The sequence below is a fragment of the Pelophylax lessonae genome, assembly GCF_965119305.1.
Source record: "Pelophylax lessonae genome assembly, chromosome: 11".
In the NCBI taxonomy this organism is placed as follows: Eukaryota; Metazoa; Chordata; class Amphibia; order Anura; family Ranidae; genus Pelophylax; species Pelophylax lessonae.
The window spans coordinates 747841-758287 of record NC_138778.1 but is presented as its reverse complement, the minus strand read 5'-3'; positions in this window follow the sequence as shown (position 1 = coordinate 758287).

The window sequence follows — 10447 nt, the reverse complement described above, 5'->3', positions numbered from 1 at the left end:
GGATGGTCACGGTGTTGCAGGGGTTAATGGCGATGTCTGGCATGCCAAAGTGAGCAATCCAGTCTCTCCCAAAAAGAGGGGGTCCCCCATGTTCTAGGATATATAATGGCATTCTCTTTGTCTGACCCTTGTAGGATACCTGTACTTTCACGTACCCCAGTGGGTGGAGTATCTGCTTTGAATATGTCTGCAGTTTGATTGGTGTTGGACGGACAGTTGTTCGGATCAGAAGTTTTCTCCATTGTTTCTGGGTGATAACTGAAACTGCTGCTCCTGTGTCTACATCCATCTTGAGTTTCTTTCCTTCCACGGTTACCTCTACAGTCATTGCTGAGGGTGCTGAATGCATATGATGTATGTCCAATCTGTGGAGCACTTCCTCATCCTCTGATTCAGATGACGATGGATATCTTCCCACCATATATGCCTTTGTCCTGGTGTTCAGAGGTTGTTTATTTCGCACCTTCTTACTACGGCAGACTCGTTTCAGATGGCCTGCCTTTCCACAATTATGACAGAGCTGATCCTTAAACCGGCAGACTTTGTGATCATGGTCTGTATTCCCACACCGGTAGCAAGCTGACGTCCTGGTTGGTGAGGTTCTATATTTACAGTTAGCTGCAGTTTGCTTGACTGCTGTTCTGAAAACTTCCTCTTTAACCTCTCCCCTTCTGCTCTGGGGGTTCAAAGCTTCTGTATCTTTCACAGCCATTTCCATCACTGAAGCTATCTCAATTGCCTTTGTAAGGGTAAGGTCTTTCTCTGTTAACAGTCTCTTTTGGCTAGACTCACTATTCAGTCCCATGACAAACTTATCCCTCAGTGCAGTTGGTAAATACTCCCCAAAAGAACAGGTTGAGGCCAGTCTGCGAAGGGCGAGCACATAAGCCTTAATATCTTCACCTGGCTGCTGCTGCCGCTGATAGAACCTGAATCTTTCTGCAATCTCTAGTGGTTTAGGCTGGAAGTGATTCCCTAACAGTGTCAGGAGCTCTGCCAAAGTCTTAGTTGCTGGTTTTTCAGGGAAAAGGAGATCCCTAAGAGTGTCATATGTCCTAGCACCAACCACTGTCAGAAACACTGCTACTTGCCTGTCGCCTGGGACGGCATTTGCACAGAAATATTGTTCTAATCTTTCAATCCAAGAAATCCACGTTGTCTGTTCGCCATCAAATTCACTTAATGTCCCGATCAATGACATTTTCCTGCTGGGCTCTGTGGGTGTTTGTATTCCTGACAATCCAGAGTTTTTTTTCTTCCTTTCCTTTCTCACACGGATAGTAACCTTGTAAATCCCATCCTCGTCGCCACTGTTATATTCTCCGTGTTGTGAGAGACACAGGACTCTGGTCTGGAACAACGGTTGTTTATTCAGGACTCACTGTACAGCATTACAGGACAGCTCTGCATATCAATACATCTCTACATGTGTCTAAAGATGGCCACTCTGCCCCTTGACCCTTGTCATCACTCCTGGGTGGAGCCAGCCTTAAAGTGACAGTACATGTGAAACCCTTCAGGTATAACACGTTGTGTCCCCTCACCCGGGGACCTTCCCATCCATGGCCGCCCTGTGTGTGCGTCGTGTCCCCTCCCCCAGGGACCTTCCCATCCATGGCCGCCCTGTGTGTGCGTTGTGTCCCCTCCCCCAGGGACATTCCCATCCATGGCCGCCCTGTGTGTGCGTTGTGTCCCCTCCCCCAGGGACATTCCCATCCATGGCCGCCCTGTGTGTGCGTTGTGTCCCCTCCCCCAGGGACCTTCCCATCCGTGGCCGCCCTGTGTGTGCGTCGTGTCCCCTCCCCCAGGGACCTTCCCATCCATGGCCGCCCTGTGTGCGCGTTGTGTCCCCTCCCCCAGGGACCTTCCCATCCATGGCCGCCCTGTGTGTGCGTTGTGTCCCCTCATCCAGGGACCTTCCCATCCATGGCCGCCCTGTGTGTGCGTTGTGTCCCCTCCCCCAGGGACCGTCCCATCCATGGCCGCCCTGTGTGTGCGTTGTGTCCCCTCCCCCAGGGACCGTCCCATCCATGGCCGCCCTGTGTGTGCGTTGTGTCCCCTCACCCGGGGACCTTCCAATCCATGGATGCCCTGTGTGTGCGTTGTGTCCCCTCACCCGGGGACCTTCCAATCCATGGCCGCCCTGTGTGTGCGTTGTGTCCCCTCACCCGGGGACCTTCCCATCCATGGCCGCCCTGTGTGTGCGCCATTTCCCCTCCCCCAGGGACCTTCCCATCCATGGCTGCCCTGTGTGTGCGTTGTGTCCCCTCACCCGGGGACCTTCCCATCCATGGCCGCCCTGTGTGTGCGCCATTTCCCCTCCCCCAGGGAACATTCCCATCCATGGCCGCCCTGTGTGTGCGTTGTGTCCCTTCACCCAGGGACCTTCCCATCCATGGCCGCCCTGTGTGTGCGTTGTGTCCCCTCATCCAGGGACCGTCCCATCCATGGCTGCCCTGTGTGTGCGTTGTGTCCCCTCCCCCAGGGACCTTCCCATCCATGGCCGCCCTGTGTGTGCGCCATTTCCCCTCCCCCAGGGACCTTCCCATCCATGGCTGCCCTGTGTGTGCGTTGTGTCCCCTCACCCGGGAACATTCCCATCCATGGCCGCCCTGTGTGTGCGCCATTTCCCCTCCCCCAGGGACCTTCCCATCCATGGCCGCCCTGTGTGTGCGTTGTGTCCCCTCACCCGGGGACCTTCCCATCCATGGCTGCCCTGTGTGTGCGTTGTGTCCCCTCACCCGGGGACCTTCCCATCCATGGCTGCCCTGTGTGTGCATTGTGTCCCCTCCCCCAGGGACATTCCCATCCATGGCCGCCCTGTGTGTGCGTTGTGTCCCCTCCCCCAGGGACCTTCCCATCCATGGCCGCCCTATGTGTGCGTTGTGTCCCCTCCCCCAGGGACCTTCCCATCCATGGCCGCCCTGTGTGTGCGTTGTGTCCCCTCCCCCAGGGACCTTCCCATCCATGGCCGCCCTGTGTGTGCGTTGTGTCCCCTCATCCAGGGACCTTCCCATCCATGGCCGCCCTGTGTGTGCATTGTGTCCCCTCCCCCAGGGACCGTCCCATCCATGGCCGCCCTGTGTGTGCGTTGTGTCCCCTCCCCCAGGGACCGTCCCATCCATGGCCGCCCTGTGTGTGCGTTGTGTCCCCTCACCCGGGGACCTTCCAATCCATGGATGCCCTGTGTGTGCGCTGTGTCCCCTCACACGGGGACCTTCCAATCCATGGCCGCCCTGTGTGTGCGTTGTGTCCCCTCACCCGGGGACCTTCCCATCCATGGCCGCCCTGTGTGTGCGCCATTTCCCCTCCCCCAGGGACCTTCCCATCCATGGCTGCCCTGTGTGTGCGTTGTGTCCCCTCACCCGGGAACATTCCCATCCATGGCCGCCCTGTGTGTGCGCCATTTCCCCTCCCCCAGGGACCTTCCCATCCATGGCCGCCCTGTGTGTGCGTTGTGTCCCCTCACCCGGGGACCTTCCCATCCATGGCCGCCCTGTGTGTGCGTTGTGTCCCTTCACCCAGGGACCTTCCCATCCATGGCTGCCCTGTGTGTGCGTTGTGTCCCTTCACCCAGGGACCTTCCCATCCATGGCCGCCCTGTGTGTGCGTTGTGTCCCCTCATCCAGGGACCGTCCCATCCATGGCTGCCCTGTGTGTGCGTTGTGTCCCCTCCCCCAGGGACCTTCCCATCCATGGCCGCCCTGTGTGTGCGTTGTGTCCCCTCCCCCAGGGACCTTCCCATCCATGGCCGCCCTGTGTGTGCGTTGTGTCCCCTCCCCCAGGGACCTTCCCATCCATGGCCGCCCTGTGTGTGCGTTGTGTCCCCTCCCCCAGGGACCTTCCCATCCATGGCCGCCCTGTGTGTGTGCGTTGTGTCCCCTCACCCGGGAACATTCCCATCCATGGCTGCTCTGTGTGTGCGTTGTGTCCCCTCACCCGGGGACCTTCCCATCCATGGCTGCCCTGTGTGTGCGTTGTGTCCCCTCCCCCAGGGACCTTCCCATCCATGGCCGCCCTGTGTGTGCGTTGTGTCCCCTCCCCCAGGGACCTTCCCATCCATGGCCGCCCTGTGTGTGCGTTGTGTCCCCTCCCCCAGGGACCTTCCCATCCATGGCCGCCCTGTGTGTGCGTTGTGTCCCCTCCCCCAGGGACCTTCCCATCCATGGCCGCCCTGTGTGTGCGTTGTGTCCCCTCCCCCAGGGACCTTCCCATCCATGGCCGCCCTGTGTGTGCGTTGTGTCCCCTCCCCCAGGGACCTTCCCATCCATGGCCGCCCTGTGTGTGCGTTGTGTCCCCTCCCCCAGGGACCTTCCCATCCATGGCCGCCCTGTGTGTGCGTTGTGTCCCCTCCCCCAGGGACCTTCCCATCCATGGCCGCCCTGTGTGTGCGTTGTGTCCCCTCCCCCAGGGACCTTCCCATCCATGGCCGCCCTGTGTGTGCGTTGTGTCCCCTCCCCCAGGGACCTTCCCATCCATGGCCGCCCTGTGTGTGCGTTGTGTCCCCTCACCCGGGGACCTTCCAATCCATGGATGCCCTGTGTGTGCGCTGTGTCCCCTCACCCGGGGACCTTCCAATCCATGGCCGCCCTGTGTGTGCGTTGTGTCCCCTCACCCGGGGACCTTCCCATCCATGGCCGCCCTGTGTGCGCGCCATTTCCCCTCCCCCAGGGACCTTCCCATCCATGGCTGCCCTGTGTGTGCGTTGTGTCCCCTCACCCGGGAACATTCCCATCCATGGCCGCCCTGTGTGTGCGCCATTTCCCCTCCCCCAGGGACCTTCCCATCCATGGCCGCCCTGTGTGTGCGTTGTGTCCCCTCACCCAGGGACCTTCCCATCCATGGCTGCCCTGTGTGTGCGTTGTGTCCCCTCACCCGGGGACCTTCCCATCCATGGCTGCCCTGTGTGTGCGTTGTGTCCCCTCCCCCAGGGACCTTCCCATCCATGGCCGCCCTGTGTGTGCGTTGTGTCCCCTCCCCCAGGGACCTTCCCATCCATGGCCGCCCTGTGTGTGCGTTGTGTCCCCTCCCCCAGGGACCTTCCCATCCATGGCCGCCCTGTGTGTGCGTTGTGTCCCCTCCCCCAGGGACCTTCCCATCCATGGCCGCCCTGTGTGTGCGTTGTGTCCCCTCCCCCAGGGACCTTCCCATCCATGGCCGCCCTGTGTGTGCGTTGTGTCCCCTCCCCCAGGGACCTTCCCATCCATGGCCGCCCTGTGTGTGCGTTGTGTCCCCTCCCCCAGGGACCTTCCCATCCATGGCCGCCCTGTGTGTGCGTTGTGTCCCCTCACCCGGGGACCTTCCAATCCATGGATGCCCTGTGTGTGCGCTGTGTCCCCTCACCCGGGGACCTTCCAATCCATGGCCGCCCTGTGTGTGCGTTGTGTCCCCTCACCCGGGGACCTTCCCATCCATGGCCGCCCTGTGTGCGCGCCATTTCCCCTCCCCCAGGGACCTTCCCATCCATGGCTGCCCTGTGTGTGCGTTGTGTCCCCTCACCCGGGAACATTCCCATCCATGGCCGCCCTGTGTGTGCGCCATTTCCCCTCCCCCAGGGACCTTCCCATCCATGGCCGCCCTGTGTGTGCGTTGTGTCCCCTCACCCGGGGACCTTCCCATCCATGGCCACCCTGTGTGTGCGTTGTGTCCCCTCACCCGGGGACCTTCCAATCCATGGCCGCCCTGTGTGTGCGCTGTGTCCCCTCACCCGGGGACCTTCCAATCCATGGCCGCCCTGTGTGTGCGTTGTGTCCCCTCACCCGGGGACCTTCCCATCCATGGCCGCCCTGTGTGTGCGCCATTTCCCCTCCCCCAGGGACCTTCCCATCCATGGCCGCCCTGTGTGTGCGTTGTGTCCCCTCACCCGGGGACCTTCCTATCCATGGCCGCCCTGTGTGTGCGTTGTGTCCCCTCACCCGGGGACCTTCCAATCCATGGCCGCCCTGTGTGTGCGCTGTGTCCCCTCACCCGGGGACCTTCCAATCCATGGCCGCCCTGTGTGTGCGTTGTGTCCCCTCACCCGGGGACCTTCCCATCCATGGCCGCCCTGTGTGTGCGTTGTGTCCCCTCACCCGGGGACCTTCCCATCCATGGCCGCCCTGAGTGTGCGTTGTGTCCCCTCACCCGGGGACCTTCCCATCCATGGCCGCCCTGTGTGTGCGTTGTGTCCCCTCCCCCAGGGACCTTCCCATCCATGGCCGCCCTGTGTGTGCGTTGTGTCCCCTCATCCAGGGACCTTCCCATCCATGGCCGCCCTGTGTGTGCATTGTGTCCCCTCCCCCAGGGACCGTCCCATCCATGGCCGCCCTGTGTGTGCGTTGTGTCCCCTCCCCCAGGGACCGTCCCATCCATGGCCGCCCTGTGTGTGCGTTGTGTCCCCTCACCCGGGGACCTTCCAATCCATGGATGCCCTGTGTGTGCGCTGTGTCCCCTCACACGGGGACCTTCCAATCCATGGCCGCCCTGTGTGTGCGTTGTGTCCCCTCACCCGGGGACCTTCCCATCCATGGCCGCCCTGTGTGTGCGCCATTTCCCCTCCCCCAGGGACCTTCCCATCCATGGCTGCCCTGTGTGTGCGTTGTGTCCCCTCACCCGGGAACATTCCCATCCATGGCCGCCCTGTGTGTGCGCCATTTCCCCTCCCCCAGGGACCTTCCCATCCATGGCCGCCCTGTGTGTGCGTTGTGTCCTCTCAGCCGGGGACCTTCCCATCCATGGCCGCCCTGTGTGTGCGTTGTGTCCCTTCACCCAGGGACCTTCCCATTAATGGCTGCCCTGTGTGTGCGTTGTGTCCCTTCACCCAGGGACCATCCCATCCATGGCCGCCCTGTGTGTGCGTTGTGTCCCCTCATCCAGGGACCGTCCCATCCATGGCTGCCCTGTGTGTGCGTTGTGTCCCCTCCCCCAGGGACCCTCCCATCCATGGCCGCCCTGTGTGTGCCATTTCCCCTCCCCCAGGGACCTTCCCATCCATGGCTGCCCTGTGTGTGCGTTGTGTCCCCTCACCCGGGAACATTCCCATCCATGGCCGCCCTGTGTGTGCGCCATTTCCCCTCCCCCAGGGACCTTCCCATCCATGGCTGCCCTGTGTGTGCGTTGTGTCCCCTCCCCCAGGGACCTTCCCATCCATGGCTGCCCTGTGTGTGCGTTGTGTCCCCTCACCCGGGAACATTCCCATCCATGGCCGCCCTGTGTGTGCGCCATTTCCCCTCCCCCAGGGACCTTCCCATCCATGGCCGCCCTGTGTGTGCGTTGTGTCCCCTCACCCGGGGACCTTCCCATCCATGGCCACCCTGTGTGTGCGTTGTGTCCCCTCACCCGGGGACCTTCCAATCCATGGCCGCCCTGTGTGTGCGCTGTGTCCCCTCACCCGGGGACCTTCCAATCCATGGCCGCCCTGTGTGTGCGTTGTGTCCCCTCACCCGGGGACCTTCCCATCCATGGCCGCCCTGTGTGTGCGCCATTTCCCCTCCCCCAGGGACCTTCCCATCCATGGCCGCCCTGTGTGTGCGTTGTGTCCCCTCACCCGGGGACCTTCCTATCCATGGCCGCCCTGTGTGTGCGTTGTGTCCCCTCACCCGGGGACCTTCCAATCCATGGCCGCCCTGTGTGTGCGCTGTGTCCCCTCACCCGGGGACCTTCCAATCCATGGCCGCCCTGTGTGTGCGTTGTGTCCCCTCACCCGGGGACCTTCCCATCCATGGCCGCCCTGTGTGTGCGTTGTGTCCCCTCACCCGGGGACCTTCCCATCCATGGCCGCCCTGAGTGTGCGTTGTGTCCCCTCACCCGGGGACCTTCCCATCCATGGCCGCCCTGTGTGTGTGCGTTGTGTCCCCTCACCCGGGAACATTCCCATCCATGGCTGCTCTGTGTGTGTGTTGTGTCCCTTCACCCGGGGACCTTCCCATCCATGGCTGCCCTGTGTGTGCGTTGTGTCCCCTCACCCGGGAACATTCCCACCCATGGCCGCCCTGTGTGTGCGTTGTGTCCCCTCACCCGGGAACATTCCCACCCATGGCTGCTCTGTGTGTGCGTTGTGTCCCCTCACCCGGGAACATTACCACCCATGGCCGCCCTGTGTGTGCATCATTTCTCCTCACCCAGGTACTTCCCATCCATGGCCGCCCTGTGTGTGCGTTGTGTCCCTTCATCCGGGGACCTTCCCATCCATGGCCGCCCTGTGTGTGCGTTGTGTCCCCTCACCCGGGGACCTTCCAATCCATGGCCGCCCTGTGTGTGCGCTGTGTCCCCTCACCCGGGGACCTTCCAATCCATGGCCGCCCTGTGTGTGCGTTGTGTCCCCTCACCCGTGGACCTTCCCATCCATGGCCGCCCTGTGTGTGCGTTGTGTCCCCTCACCCGGGGACCTTCCCATCCATGGCTGCCCTGTGTGTGCGCGTCATGTCCCCTCATCCAGGGACCTTCCCATCCATGGCCTGTGGGCCATTATGGGCCAAGATGTGGGTGAGGCTATATACAGGAAGTCTCCATCCCGATTCCGGAACACAGCGCTGTATACAGGATATGAGGATATATACAGGAAGTCTCCATCCCGATGCCGGAACACGGCGCTGTATACAGGATATGAGGATATATACAGGAAGTCTCCATCCCACTGCCGGAACACAGCGCTGTATACAGGATGTGAGGATATATACAGGAAGTCTCCATCCCGCTGCCGGAACACAGCGCTGTATACAGGATATGAGGATATATACAGGAAGTCTCCATCCCACTGCCGGAACACAGCGCTGTATACAGGATATGAGGATATATACAGGAAGTCTCCATCCCACTGCCGGAACACAGCGCTGTATACAGGATGTGAGGATATATACAGGAAGTCTCCATCCCGCTGCCGGAACACAGCGCTGTATACAGGATATGAGGATATATACAGGAAGTCTCCATCCCACTGCCAGAACACAGCGCTGTATACAGGATGTGAGGATATATACAGGAAGTCTCCATCCCACTGCCAGAACACAGAGCTGTATACAGGATGTGAGGATATATACAGGAAGTCTCCATCCCGCTGCCGGAACACAGCGCTGTATACAGGATGTGAGGATATATACAGGAAGTCTCCATCCCACTGCCAGAACACGGCGCTGTATACAGGATGTGAGGATATATACAGGAAGTCTCCATCCCACTGCCGGAACACAGCGCTGTATACAGGATATGAGGATATATACAGGAAGTCTCCATCCCACTGCCGGAACACAGCGCTGTATACAGGATATGAGGATATATACAGGAAGTCTCCATCCCACTGCCAGAACACAGCGCTGTATACAGGATGTGAGGATATATATAGGAAGTCTCCATCCCGCTGCCAGAACACAGCGCTGTATACAGGATGTGAGGATATATACAGGAAGTCTCCATCCCGCTGCCGGAACACGGCGCTGTATACAGAATGTGAGGATATATACAGGAAGTCTCCACCCCGCTGCCAGAACACAGAGCTGTATACAGGATATGAGGATATATACAGGAAGTCTCCATCCCACTGCCAGAACACGGCGCTGTATACAGGATGTGAGGATATATACAGGAAGTCTCCATCCCACTGCCGGAACACAGCGCTGTATACAGGATATGAGCATATATACAGGAAGTCTCCATCCCGCTGCCGGAACACGGCGCTGTATACAGGATGTGAGGATATATACAGGAAGTCTCCACCCTGCTGCCAGAACACAGCGCTGTATACAGGATGTGAGGATATATACAGGAAGTCTCCATCCCACTGCCGGAACACAGAGCTGTATACAGGATGTGAGGATATATGCAGGAAGTCTCCATCCCGCTGCCGGAACACAGCGCTGTATACAGGATATGAGGATATATACAGGAAGTCTCCATCCCACTGCCGGAACACAGCGCTGTATACAGGATATGAGGATATATACAGGAAGTCTCCATCCCACTGCCGGAACACAGCGCTGTATACAGGATATGAGGATATATACAGGAAGTCTCCATCCCACTGCCAGAACACGGCGCTGTATACAGGATGTGAGGATATATACAGGAAGTCTCCATCCCACTGCCAGAACACGGCGCTGTATACAGGATGTGAGGATATATACAGGAAGTCTCCATCCCACTGCCAGAACACGGCGCTGTATACAGGATGTGAGGATATATATAGGAAGTCTCCATCCCACTGCCGGAACACAGAGCTGTATACAGGATATGAGCATATATACAGGAAGTCTCCATCCCGCTGCCGGAACACGGCGCTGTATACAGAATGTGAGGATATATACAGGAAGTCTCCACCCCGCTGCCAGAACACAGCGCTGTATACAGGATGTGAGGATATATACAGGAAGTCTCCATCCCACTGCCGGAACACGGCGCTGTATACAGGATGTGAGGATATATGCAGGAAGTCTCCATCCCACTGCCGGAACACAGAGCTGTATACAGGATGTGA